This window comes from Sarcophilus harrisii, chromosome 6 (genome assembly GCF_902635505.1).
Source record: "Sarcophilus harrisii chromosome 6, mSarHar1.11, whole genome shotgun sequence".
Lineage (NCBI taxonomy): Eukaryota > Metazoa > Chordata > Mammalia > Dasyuromorphia > Dasyuridae > Sarcophilus > Sarcophilus harrisii.
This window is the reverse complement of record NC_045431.1, coordinates 64027804-64043281: the sequence shown is the minus strand read 5'-3', so window position 1 is coordinate 64043281 and position 15478 is coordinate 64027804.

The following is a 15478-nucleotide window of genomic DNA, read 5'->3' as shown; positions in this document are numbered from 1 at the left end:
GGATGGTCACTAAATAGTGAATTTTTTTTCTGCTTGTACCAACTCATGAAACTACCTACTATGGTTTGGGGGGTTCAAAATAAGTGTCAGATAGTTTTCAGATGAAGAAATTAAAACCATTTCTAGGCATATGAAAAAATGCTCTAAATCAAAATAAGTATCAATTAATTTAAGATGAAGAAATTAAAACCATTTCTAATCATATGAAAAAATGCTCTAAATCACCATTGATCAGAGAAATGCAAATTAAAAATCTCTGAGTTACCACTACATATCTCTCAGATTGACTAAGGTGATAGGAAAAGATAATGATGAATGTTGGAAGGAATATGGGAAAACTGGTACACTGATACATTATTGGTATTTTTGAATGGTGGTGGATTTTTGAACTCATCCAACCATTCTGGAGAGCAATTTGGAACTATGCCCAAAGGTCTATCAAACTGTGCATACCCTTTGATCCAGCAGTGTCCTTACTAAGTCTGTATCCCAAAGAAATCATAAAAAAGGAGAAAAGACCCACATGTGCAAAAAAATTCTTGTACCAGCCTTTTTTTGTAGTGGCAAGGATCCATAGAGGCCCATCACTTGGAGAATGGCTGAATAAGTTATGGCATATGAATGTTTTTATATATATATATATATATATATATATATATATATATATATATACAGAGAGAGAGAGAGAGAGAGAGAGAGAGAGAGAGAGAGAGAGAGAGAGAATATAAAGGAAACAATCAGCAGGATGATTTTAGAAAGACCAGAAGAGACTTGCATGAAATGATGCTAAGTGAAGTTAGTAGAATCAAGAGAACATTATACACAACAAGATTATGTGATGATCATTTCTGATGGACAGGCTCTTTTCACCAATGAGGTGTTTCAAGCCAATTCCAATGGTCTTGTGATGGAGAGAACCATCTGCATCCGAAAAGAGGTCTATGGGGTCTGGGTGTGGAACACCTTTTTACCTTTTTTGTTGCTGTTTGCTTGCTTTTTGTTTTCTTTCTCATTTTTTTCCATCTGATTTTTCTTGTGCAGCGTGATAATTGTGGAAATATGTATAGAAGAATTGTTCATGTTTAACATATATTGTATTACTTGCTGTCTAGGAGAGGGGTGGTGGGAATGGAAGGAGAAAAAAATTGTAATACAAGGTTTTAGAAGGGTGAATGTTGAAAACTCTCTTTACATATATTTTAAAAATAAAAAGCTATTATTTAAAAATCTTTTTTTTAAATTTAAAATATCAGTTACAGAGAGATCCCCTCTGATGAAATCATATCATTTTGAAATATGAAGAGTAGATTTCATGTCTACCAGTAAAAATCAAATAGATTGTTACATAGTGAGAACTGATTCTTAATGTCCTGTGGTCATGAGGTAATTGACTGAATCAACAAGACAATGATATATTTTTATTCAAAAAACAATTTTAAATTTTATTTTAAAATATTAAAAATTAATGAAATTGAGATCTCATTTTAATAGTATTTTATTTTTTCAAATACATGTAAAGATATTTTTCTACATTCATTTTTGTAAAATTTTGTGTTCTAAATTTTTCTTCCTTCCTCCTTTACTTCTCCCCTCCATAAGACAGCACACAATCTAATACCAGTTAAATATTTCTTTTAAACATTCTCTTAACATTCTTTTGAATTCTTTTAAAATGTATTTCCATATTTGTCATGTTGTACAAGAAAAATCAGATCAAAAGAAAAAAAGATAAAGAAAAAAACACAAGCAAACAAACAACAACACAAAGGTGAAAATACTATGTTTCCATAGTTCTCTCTCTGGATGCAAATGCCCAAGTCTGTTGGAATTGCCTTCAATTACCACATTGTTGAAGAGAGCCCCATCCATCACAGTTGAGCTGATCTCTCTCTTTTTAAAAAAAGTTGCTGTCACTTTCCAAGTACTATCATTATAAAGCACTAGCTTTTAAGTCAGAGGACCTGGGTTCAAATTTTGTCTCTGTTATTTACAATCTCTATAACCTTGAACAGGTCACTTAATTTACTCATCTGTAAAAGGTTTGGATTATGTGTCTTCAAAGGCCCCTTCCCATTCTAAATCTATGTTCCCATGATCTATGAATTCATAACACACCCACCATTAGGAATCTTTCTAAGAACTCTGGGAGATGACTAAAAACCATCACATAGAATTCCCAGTCCCTATATTTTTGCCCACCTGCATTGTTGATTTCCTTCACAGGCTAATTGTACAATATTTCAGAGTCTGATTCTTTTTATACAGCAAAATAATGGTTTGCTCATGTATACTTATTGTGTATCTAATTTATACTTTAATATATTTAACATGTATTGGTCATCCTGCCATCTGGGGGAGGGAGTGGAGGGAAGGAGGGGAAAAATTGGAACAAAAGATTTTGCAATTGTCAATGCTGTAAAATTACCCATGTATATATCTTGTAAATAAAAAGCTATTTAAAATAAAAAGAAAGAATGAATGAATGAAATCCAGGCCAAAAAAAAAAAAAAAAAAAAGGAATTTTTCTTGCAGCTAAGGTGCACAGTTAAGCAAAGTAAAGTTCCCATTGACCAAATATGGTGATAGATTCAACACCTCCTCCCTGTAATTCAGCCTCTCTCTAGAGGTGTTTCATCATCAGTCCCCATAAAATCATGACTATTTACTCCACTGATCAGATCTCTTATGTCTTTCAATATTATTTGCCATTACAATACTGTAGTCATCTGTAGAAAGCTAGAAGGATTGCAGAGGGCCAGAACTCTGAAAAGATGTACTTGAATCTAAGACAGCAATAGGTACCTACTCAATGGGAGATAATGGTTCTATGATAATGGCTCTCCTCATGATTGGTACCTGCTGAATTTGTTGTGGTGAATGGTAGGGAAGGATTGGAGAGCTGAGGGAAGAGAGTCAGAGTCTTTCTGCCACAGCTCGTTCAGCAGGGAAGACTTCAGGCTCCATACTCCAGAATCCAGCATCAATCTTTGATGAGCCTGCCTCCTTCACTTCTCCTAAAGACCAAGGACTTTTACTGATCCTGACTCTGAGCGATCCTGAGGCCCTCCAGAGAGCTAGCCCAGACATTATAGTCATCATGTAAATTTTCTCCTAATTCTGTTTACTTCCCTTTGTATCATATGTGTCTTAAATAAATTTTCCCTGAATTATTCATATTTGCCTTTTTTTTATCCATGACATTCAAATCCTTCTATTTGTTTAATCATTCACATTTTGATTATTAATGTGATTTAAGACAATAACAACAACAGCACACATCTGGAGTTCCCATCCCGCAAAACAGCTATAGTTACATAAAATTTTCTGTAAAGAAATCACACTGCTCAGGACTCCTGCATTATCACAATGATGCTGGTATGTGATTCAGGTTAATTTCTGTACTCTTATAATTGGTTTCGGGTCCTTTCTATATTTAAGAAGAAACAATTTTGGCAAAGTCAGGAATAATATACCCTACTATTAAGGAATTAAAAAGCTAAGACTTTTTGAAGTGGACACAACCTAAACGCTCTAGCTTCCCCAGGCTTTTCCAGAGAGGGTAGTTGTCAAAGCCAATTTCTCAAATTCAAAGAGATTCTTTTTTTAGCAACATATGAAATGTGGGGAATCAGCCTACACACACACATACCCTCCTTCACTCTCCCCTAATAGAATGATGATTGTTTTCAGACCTCCTGAGTATTGTGAACATGTAGTAATGCTTCTTTCTCAAGTGTATTGCTGATCTAATTGGGTCGCTTATTTAGTTGCCCATTTTCTGTTTTCAGGAAATTGTAGTGTTAAAGATGAATTACCCAGAATTTGCTAAAGTACCTCAGAGCACCTTTACCTGACCTACAAGATGCCTTTAAAAATATGTCAAATGTGAGAATGAGGGCGAACGGAGGAACATCTTTTTGTTCTAGAGTGCCCTGGGAAGCATTTTCTATTGTAGCTGTATGTATTACTGGGGTATCCAGTGGACATGAGAACTGTAGCTGCAGGCAGATTCCAGCTCAATCAGGCTGCCATCTCAGATTATTTTAGCTTCATTATGCCTGAAGAGAATTTCTTCACAAGTGTTTGAACATGACATTTCCTATCAGAGTGAGTGGCTTTCTCTTAAGTTAGAAACTAGTCAGAGAAATTATTCATTCAAAATTACATACAGCCCATAAACAACATACAACAAAAATCCCCACAATCTCAGAGTTTTCCTTCAAAATAATTCTGGAACAAAACTACTAGGGAAAACCTTGGAACCTTAGAACACTCAGAAGAAATTCTTTATAAATACATTTTTGATTAAATGTTTTCTCACTTCAAAAGATTTTCATGGAGGAAAGTTTTAACAGGCGAGGCAACAGAGTATGACAGATAAAGGGTCAGATGTAAAGCCAAAAAGATGTAGCATCGAGCTCTATCCCTGAATTCTGGCTGTTTGACCATAGTCAAGTCAATTATTTCCCTCCATGCTTTAGGAAGCTTTTTAATTTAAATTTATTGATGACTTGCTGATCTACTTCAGGGAAGGGGCTTTCCATTATCTGAAATTCCCCATACTGATAAAAATCACTTTTTAAAAGCCAGGTTTAAAAAAAAAAATCCATACAAATGATTGCTCCCCAGACTCCCTCTGGCTCTGTGATCTCATTCATTTTAGTGGCTTCAATCATGATTTTCCATTTCCTGTTTCTTCCTAAATCTCAATCTTCCCATTTCCTCATAACTCGGTATTAATTGGAAGTAGAAAGGTGCCTGGTTTTTGGAGTTCGTTTCTTAAATCAGAACAAAAAATTGACTATCATCAGGAATTCTGGTGTTTGGATGCTACTTATCTTGCCAGGTGCTTTTGTCCTGGACATCATTTAATTTGTGGATGCTTAAAACATGAATGAATAACAGTTGTATGATGAACATTGGCCCCAGAATGTTTCTTTAAGGTCAAAGAATTAAAAATATATAAGGATAAAGAAAAAAGTATCCCAGCTTTGTGCTCTCCTCCCCACCTCCCCTCTAACACTCAACTTCTTTAGGACCAGAGGGAGAGAATAGAACTTTGTCAGTCATAGGCAGGCTGGAACTAGCTTAATGCTCAAACTAAATCCCTATTGGGAAAGAGAAAAGGCAGCATTTATCTTCCAGAGACAGACTGCATCTGACCTGAAAACCTGAAAGCCCAAAGGGCCTGGCAAGGAGCCATGTACATTCTGAATATCACAAATACATTTGGTGATAACTTTGCTTCCTGGATTTCCTTTGTTCTCTATAGACAATAAATTCCTAAATTTCTTCTTCCAACTAGCTCATAAGACATGAACAGCTTGGAATAGTGGATAGAGAGCTAGTCTTAAAAAACCTGAATTCAAATCTTATATCTTAATAGATCCTAGCTGTGTGACCCTGGACAAGTAACTCTCCCTTTCAGTGTCGCCAACTAATCTTCTAAGATTATAAAACTGCTGGTGCCTTCCCTCTGAGATTATTTTATAATGTACAGTTATCCCGTTCACATTGCAGAGGTTAGGGGTTAGCCTCTATAATCTGGAAAATCGGCTTTTATATCAGAAAAGTCTGAATTATTGTGGTATTAAAAGATAAAAAAATGTTGATATTATATAATACCATACATATATTTTATGCATTTCTGAGCTTCTAAGCTTTTTCTGTGTCATTTGCTGTCATTCACATTTATTATATTTCAGGAACTGTGCTAAGCAATGGGAGATAAAAGAAAAATCAAATGTGAACTGATTTTTGCAGCTTTCACAAAACCCCTCCCAAATTTCCATTTTGTTTTTTACGCTGACCCCCAATATATCAAAATTGTGATGGGAAAAGTGACAGTAAGGAAAGAACAATTGTATTTATAATTTTTTTTTGCATGTTGTCTCCTCCATTAAAATATAAACTGAGTACAGGGACCATATTTTTGCTTTTTTTAATGGTATTTTTCTCCAATAAGAGGAAAAATTTTAGTATTTTTTTACAAGATTTTGAGTTTCAAGTTTTTCTCCCTCTTTTCCTTCCCTCCTCTCTTCTGAAGATGGTATGCAGTTTGATATAGTTTATACATGTGCTATCATGCAAAACATATTTCCATATTAGCCACAGTTGTGGAAGAAGAAACAAATCAAGAGAGGGAAAAAAGCATGAGAAATATAAGATGTGAAAAAATATGCTTTGATTTACATTCAGAATCTATCAGTTCTCTATCTTGTTATTGTGTGTGTGTGTGTGTGTGTGTGTGTGTGTGTGTCTTTTGTACTTGTCTTGGACCATTATATGTTAGATGAGAAGAACTGAGTCATTCATAGCTGATCATCACGCAATGTTGCTGATACTATGTAAACCATGTTTTTCTCATTCTGCTCATTTCATTTTGCATCAGTTTGAATGAGTCTTTCCAAGTTTTTTTTTTTTTAAATCTGCCTGTTCATCATTTCTTTTTGCACAATCATATTCCATTACATTCATACAACACAGCTAATTCAGCCATTCCCTAATCGAGAGGCATCCCCTCAATGTCCAATATTTTGCCACCATGAAAAGGGCTGCTACAAATATTTTTTGCACATGTGGGTCCTTTTCCCTTTTTATGATCCCTTTGGGATACAGACCTAGTAGTGGCATTGCTGGATCAAAGTTGTATGCACAGTTTGGTTGCCTTTTGGACACAGTTCCAAAGTGCTCTCTAGAATGGTTGAATCAGTTCACATTTTACTTTTCTTTTATGTGTGCTTAGCACAATGCCTGGAATATAGTAAATGTTTAATAAATACTGTTGTTGGTTTTTTTTTTTTGCCTTCATTCTCCAAGAGGACCATGACTACAAGGAGGAGATGCTATGACATGCAAATAAATTGGATTTAAGTGAAGGAACGGCTAATTGTTGACTGGAAAGGTGTTAATCTGCCACAGAAGAGGGAGTTTCCCAATCTGGGAGTTCCCCATATCAGTGAAATCACAGATCTAGACTTTCTCCCTAACCAGCTCACTGGTCTGTCTTCCTTGTAATTTCTACCAGAAAAAAGAAAAAAAAAAAAAAAAAAAAAAAAGAGTTTGTTTTGGCTCTGATGATCCCTAATATTGGACTTCCACAGTATTTTCTGTACCATTCTTCCTGCCTTTGACTCCTTGCTCTTTTGGCTACCCCCAAACATGTGTGGGAGATGTGTTCATTTTCGTCCAAAGTTATTTCTTGGGCACTGTGCTATTTCTGTGGCTCCATGATCACATCAGTCTGGACCTTCTCTCTAATGTCACAGATTGCTACCCAATAGCAATAATTTCTTCTTCTTTTTTTTCCCTGAGGCATTTAGGTTAAGTGATTTGCCCAGGGTCACACAGTTAGGGAGTGTTAAATGTTTCAGGTAAAATTTGAATTCAGATCCTTCTGACGTCAGAGCTGATACTCTATCCACTGCGCCATGTAGCTGCTCCCATCCATAACTTCTTATTCTTTGTAGGTTTTGTCATATAGCAGCATAGATTTATAACTGGAAGGGACCTTTGAGGGCATCTAAACCAACCATCTCATTTTATAGCTGAGTTCATTGAGATTTAAGGAAAGAAAATAATTTCCTCAAAGTCACATAAGTCATTAGTGGCAGTACTGGAATTTAAATTCTAGATCTCTGCTTCCAGATCTTGTTCATCTAATCTTTCTACTTCTTAAAAAAAAAAAAAGTTTTAGAATCTTTTCAAAAATTTTGTATCACATATATAGAGAACTAACTCTAATTTATAAGAAATCAAGCCATTCTCCAATTGATAAATGGTCAAAGGAGATGAACAGACAATTCTCAGATGAAGAAATTGAAACTATTTCTAGCCATATGAAAAGATGCTCCAAGTCATTATTAATCAGAGAAATGCAAATTAAGACAACTCTAAGATACCACTACACACCTGTCAGATTGGCTAAGATGACAGGAAAAAATAATGATGATTGTTGGAGGGGATGCGGGAAAACTGGGACATTGATGCATTGTTGGTGGAGTTGTGAACGAATCCAACCATTTTGGAGAGTAGTTTGGAACTATGCTCAAAAAGTTATCAAACTGTGCATACCCTTTGATCCAGCAGTGTTACTACTGGGATTATATCAAAGAGATTATAAAGAAGGGAAAGGGACCTGTATGTGCACGAATGTTTGTGGCAGCCCTTTTTGTAGTGGCTAGAAACTGGAAACTGAATGGATGTCCATCAGTTGGAGAATGGCTGAATAAATTGTGGTATATGAAAATTATGGAATATTACTGTTCTGTAAGAAATGACCAACAGGATGATTTCAGAAAGGCCTGGAGAGACTTACACGAACTGATGCTGAGTGAAATGAGCAGGACCAGGAGATCATTATATACTTCAACAACAATACTAGATGATGACCAGTTCTGATGGATCAGGCCATCCTCAGCAACGAGATCAACCAAATCATTTCTAATGGAGCAGTAATGAACTGAACTAGCTACGCCCCAGAAAAAGAACTCTGGGAGATGACTAAAACCATTACATTGAATTCCCAATCCCTATATTTATGCACACCTGCATTTTTGATTTCCTTCACAAGCTAATTGTACAATATTTCAGAGTCTGATTCTTTTTGTAAAGAAAAATAACGGTTTGGTCATGTATACTTATTGTGTATCTAATTTATATTTTAATATATTTAACATCTACTGGTCATCCTGCCATCTAGGGGAGGGGGTTGGGGGTAAGAGGTGAAATATTGGAACAAGAGGTTTGGCAATTGTTAATGCTGTAAAGTTACCCATGTATATATCCTGTAAATAAAAGGCTATTAAATAAAAAAAAAAAAGAAAAAGAAAAAGAAAAGATGCTCCAAGTCATTATTAATCAGAGAAATGCAAATTAAGACAACTCTGAGATAACACTACACACCTGTCAGACTGGCTAGAATGACAGGGAAAGATAACGTGGAATCTTGGAGAGGATGAGGGAAAACAGAAATACTAATACATTGTTGGTGGAATTGTGAATACATCCAGCCATTCTGGAGAGCAATTTGGAACTATGCTCAAGAAGTTATCAAACTGTGCATACCCTTTGATCCAGCAGTGTTACTACTGGGCTTATATCCCAAAGAGATCATAAAGAAGGGAAAGGGACCTGTATGTGCACGAATGTTTGTGGCAGCCCTTTTTGTAGTGGCTAGAAACTGGAAACTGAATGGATGTCCATCAGTTGGAGAATGGCTGAATAAATTGTGGTATATGAAAATTATGGAATATTACTGTTCTGTAAGAAATGACCAACAGGATGATTTCAGAAAGGCCTGGAGAGACTTACACGAACTGATGCTGAGTGAAATGAGCAGGACCAGGAGATCATTATATACTTCAACAACAATACTAGATGATGACCAGTTCTGATGGATCAGGCCATCCTCAGCAACGAGATCAACCAAATCATTTCTAATGGAGCAGTAATGAACTGAACTAGCTATGCCCAGAAAAAGAACTCTGGGAGATGACTAAAAACCATTACATTGAATTCCCAATCCCTATATTTATGCACACCTGCATTTTTGATTTCCTTCACAAGCTAATTGTACAATATTTCAGAGTCTGATTCTTTTTGTACAGCAAAATAACGTTTTGGTCATGTATACTTATTGTGTATGTAATTTATATTTTAATATATTTAACATCTACTGGTTCATCCTGCCATCTGGGGGAGGGGGTGGGGGGTAAGAGGTGAAAAATTGGAACAAGAGGTTTGGCAATTGTTAATGCTGTAAAGTTACCCATACATATAACCTGTAAATAAAAAAAAAAAAGAAATGACCAACAGGATGATTTCAGAAAGGCCTAGAAAGAACTTACATGAACTGATGCTGAGTGAAATGAGCAGGGCCAGGAGATCATTATATACTTCAACAGCAATACTATATGATGATCAATTCTTAATGAACTGAACCAGCTACGCCCAGCAAAAGAACTCTGGGAGATGACTAAGAACCATTACATAGAATTCCCAATCCCTCTATTTTTGTCCACTTGCATTTTTGATTTCCTTCACAGGCTAATTGTACACTGTTTCAAAGTACAATTCTTTTTGTACAGCAAAATAATTGTTTGGACATGTATATTTATTTCGTATTTGGTTTATACTTTAACATATTTAACATGTATTGGTCATCCTGCCATGGGGGAGGAGGGGGAGGAGAGGAAGGAGGGGAAAAATTGGAACAAAAGGTTTAGCAATTGTCAATGCTGTAAAATTACCCATGCATATAACCTGTAAATAAAAAGCTATTAAAATTAAAAAAAAAAAGAAAGTAAATTGGATCAACCTGATTGTATCTTTGTACCACTATCAATATAGAAATGATGTATTAATTATAGAAAGCAAAAACTAATTCCATCATAACACACTACAATGGTAATAACCAAAGAGCATGCTAATAAATGTTAAACTCTCCCAAAATTGTACAAAAAAAAATTGTATCACAATTATTTCTGTTTATACGTTATTCCCACTCCACTCTTAGCATTAAAAATGCCCTGGTTATAAAGGATAGCAATTAAGCAAAAATAGTGTTTACAGAATCAACATCTAAGAATATCTGCCACATACTGTCTCTAAGCTTCCCTGCCTCTTTGATGAGAGAAAGGGAGGTGCATTTTATGATCTCCTTTGAGATTTTCCAAATGTGTTGTAGGCCTTCTGGATATCTTTCAATATTTCATCACAAAACTAGTAGCATGTTACCATTTGTTCTTGTTTTTTGTTTTGTTTTTGCATGGCAGTTGGAGTTAAATAGCTTGTCCAGGGTCACATAGCTAGCAAGTGTCAAGTGTCTGATTTGAACTCAGGACCTTCTGGACTCCAGGACTAGAGTCCACTTTGCCACCTAGCTGCCTCCATCATTTGTTTTTGCCTCATGATTCACTCAGCTTCTTTTCCCATCAGAAAAGTTCTTGATGATGTTTCTTGTGCCATAATTCATGCACCACTCCTCATCAATCATGTATATTAGCTTATGTATTCCCACCTTTTGTTTTTCCATTGATCTTTGGAGCACTTCCATTTTTAATTTTCCTGAAACCAGTGTCCCATAACTCACATATAGTGTGATTTCTTCCTGAGAAAGTCTGTAGAGAGAAAAGTCAGTCTGTTATGTACTTCTACTTCCACTATTAAGCCCTACTCAAATGCTCCTTGTTGTTTACTATTCTTTTTTTAATATCATTTTTTTATTATAGCTCTTTATTTACAAGATATATGCATGGGTAATTTTTCAGCATTGACAATTGCAAATCCTTTTGTTCCAACTTTTTTCCCTCCTTCCCTCCTATCCTCTCCCCCAGATGGCAGGTTGACCAATACATGTTAAATATGTTAAAATATAAGTTAAATACAATATATGTATACATGTCCATACAGTTATTTTGCTGTATAAAAAGAGTCGGACTTTGAAATAGTGAACAATTATCCTGTGAAGGAGATTAAAACTGCAGGCAGACAAAAATAGAGGGATTGGGAATTCTATGTAGTGGTTCACAGTCATGTCCCAGAGTTCTTTCTGTGGGTGTAGCTGGTTCATGTTTACTATTCTTTTGCCCATACTCACCTTTGTGGTTGTGCAAATCCTTTTGATCAATGCCCTCCCCCAACCATCACATTGCCTCAACTTCTTGGTGTTTGTTTTCTTAGCAAATTTTGCATGTTTTAAACAAGTTCTTATCTTCCTATCACCCCTTTTCATCTCTTCGTTCCTTTTAAAGTCAGCTAAACATACTCACTCTTTGAATGTTCAGAATAAACCCAATGACTTGATCTGGTTTACTTCTTAATGAAGCAGAGCATAATAGGTCTCTTGATGCAGGATGCACCAACAGAGGCAAAGCTCATCTCTGCACATGTGGACAATACATTGTGAGTATATTATAAAGTCATCCAATTTTACTAGTAAGTATGTGATGCCAATCAGGCCGGTATAGCCAAGGTTATGGAGCAGATCCTGGTAGTCTTCAGTTTGCTTTGTTTTGTTTCATAGTCAAAGATTGTTCCCCTGGCCACAGTTAAGATATCCAGCAAATGTGTGACACTGGCCACAAGGAGTTCTGCCTGAGGGTCAGGAGATCATTATATACTTCAACAACAGTACTATATGATGATCAATTCTGATGGACCTGGCCATCCTCAGCAATGAGATGAACAAATCAGTTCCAATGGAGCAGCAATGAATTGAACCAGCTACACCCAGCGAAAGAACTCTGGGAGATGACTAAGAACCATTATGTTGAATTCCCAATCCCTTTATTTTTGTCCACCTGTATTTTTGATTTCCTTCACAGACTAATTGTACAATATTTCAGAGTCTAATTCTTTTTGTACAGCAAAATAATGGTTTGGTCATGTATACTTATTGTGTATCTAATTTATACTTTAATATATTTAACATCTACTGGTCATCCTGCCATCTAGGGGAGGGGGTGGGGGGAAGGAGGGGGAAAATTGGAACAAAAGGTTTGGCATTTGTCAATGCTGTAAAATTACCCATGCATATAACTTGTAAATAAAAAGGTATTTAAAAAAATAGATTCCCAGAAAAAACAAACAAACAAACAAGGAGTTCTGCCTGAGAGTTTGGATGGTGCATGATAGGATATTCATCACTACTAATGGAAAGCAATTCCAAAAATATGCCCTATTAGTAATAATATAATAGTTTACATGTATGTGGTACTTTATGATTTAAAAAGTGCTTAATAAATTATCTCATTTGTTCATCACAATAATCCTCTGCAGCAGAGACTATTATCCCCATTTTAAAGATGAGGAAATTGAGTTTCAGAAACTGCACTAATATCATTGTTATTTGTCCTTCATTTTCAAAGAGGACGTGTGACATCCTAGTGATGTTATATTGACTTTGAATTAGATTTACATGAAGCAGAGTTGCACAAAATCATCAATCTTCCTCTCTCTTCCAGAGGCAATGGAGTCCAGTGACAAAACAAAAATCAAGATGACTAGCAATGGACAGGGATGCAGTGGATGACTTTGGCATCTCTGATGTCTGATTAAGCTCTAAGTACTCCATACTACCTGCTTCAACTGTCTTCATGGATGTTGGAACAAATTGTTCTCATCTACCCCCTCTTACATTGGAAAGTCTTTTGTTGTTGTTGTTGAGGCAATTGGGATTAAGTGACTTGTGCAGGATTACACAACTAAGAGGTGTTAAGTGTCTAAGGCTGGATTTGAACTCACTTCTGACTCCAGGGTGGATGCTTCCAGGGGTCCTCAAACTTTTTAAATAGGGGACCAGTTCACTGTCCCTCAGACTGTTGGAGGGCCAGACTATAGTAAAAACAAAAATTTTGTTTTGTGGGCCTTAAAATAAAGAAACTTCATAGCCCTGAGTGAGGGATATAATCGTCTTCAGCTGCTGCATCTGGCCCGCGGACCGGCAGTAGTTTGAGGATCCCTGCTACACTCCCTAGCTGCTCCCTTCACATTGGAGACTCTTTATTTGCTTCAGGTGGACATTGATGGGTTGCCTTCAACAGCCAAGATGGTTTTCCCGGAATATGGTCACTATATATATACTACAGCTTCTCGTCCGCCCTTCATGCCCCAAATATCTCATAGGGGTTAAATGTCTAAAATGGCTTTGAAACTTAAGTGTTACTGATTCCACATTCAGCACTTTACCCCTGTGTTACCCTGTTTTTATAGATGCTAGATCAGTAGCACACGAAGGACTTCATTCTCCCTGAATTAGTATGGTCCATTGTATGTCTCTTTAGTCTGTAAATGACACAAGAGCAAAGTCTTATTAAATATATCCCAAGCATCTAGGACAACGCCATGACCCAGAAGTCAAAGTTATTCAACTATGTGTTGTGACTAATGTATCTTTACTATAGATTTACAAATTATTGACCTGCTCCTCCCACTCTGCTTTGGAATGGGACCAGCAGCTGGACCTGCCATAAATGGGGGTGGAAATGATTTTATAGTCAACCTGAAACCTCCAAAGCCTGGGAGAATGAGTCAGAATTAGAAGGTTCCTGCACAGGAAATAGCCAAAAGTAGAAGTGTAAACAGAGTTTGAGGACCTAGCAAAGAAACATGCCCCATGTGTGAGGTTCAGAACCAGGAAAACAAACAGTCTGAATTCCACAGGGAGTTCACACAATTTACACAACTCCATGTCCTGATGGTTGATGGACACCCTGTCTTCCAGATTCTCGTAACTTGGATGCATGGAACTAGTTCCTAACAGTGATTTTTAAGTGAAATAGCTTTCTGAACAGAATAGACACTTGTTCATTCTATTAGCACTTGGTGCTTGAACATAAGATTTAGAGGTGGAACAGACCTAGCTAATCTAAGCTCCTCATTGGACAGATGAGGCCAAATAAATCATCTAAAGTCACACAATCAAAAATCATTAGAGATGGAATCCAAATCCAGGTTTTATAACTTCAAATCCAGCTCTCTTTAAATTTGTCAATTGTTGAACTTCACTTTGCCTGAATCCAATCTCAACTCCACTTGAATCCCTCATACTCATATGGACTCCACTAGCTCAGTGCATTTTTCCTTTAAAAGAAAATAGTAATTTATACCAGTTTTACTAACTAGTCCATTTTTTTCCCAGTAGAAACAAGTTTTTCTAGAAAAGCATGATGCACACAAATGGGAAGGAATTATAGGGCTTTGGGGTGCTTTTTATAGAATGGATTTTGTCCCTCTAGATAGGGACAGATGTGGATCTTTAAGCCAAAAGAAAAATGCACATTGGTTTATTTCATTAAGAAGGGCCTGGACTTTAATCCTTTTTCTGCCTCTGGAGGCAGAACTAGACCACTAGAAAATGACTATTTCTCATTTCTTTAGAAAGTCCCCCCTAATCAAGGTCTGTGATGTCTAGTTGATTGCTTACTTGGTATTATTTTCTTTTAAGATGATTTTTGGTATTTGGATTTTTAAAAAAATCACAGTCATCTCCCAATATTTATTCTCTCCAGCTACCACAAGGAGAATAGTGAAGCAAAATAAGTATATTAATTATGTCTGACATGCAAATTTACAAAACATTTCACATGTGTAGCCTGAGAGATGGGGAATAAGTCATCAGTCCTCTGGAATCAAGATTTGTCATGGCATTCATCTGAACTCTGATTTCTTTTAGTGTTGCTTTTCTTTATAATTGTTGTAGTCATTGTGTATATCATTCTCTTGGTTCTGCTTTCTTTGCCCTGTGTCAATTCATTCAAATCTTCCCAAGTTTCTCTACTTTGTATTTGGCCTTCTTAAGTGCAATAAGATTCTGTTACATCTGTCCACAATAATTTGTTCAGTTATTGCCCTTTGTTTTTATTTACCTACTTTATTTTCAGGGGTTTTTTTTGTTGTTGTTGTTTTTTTTTTTACAGAATAAAATACTGTTCTGAATTTTTTAGAATAATAGATTCTAAATTTACAAATCATAGAT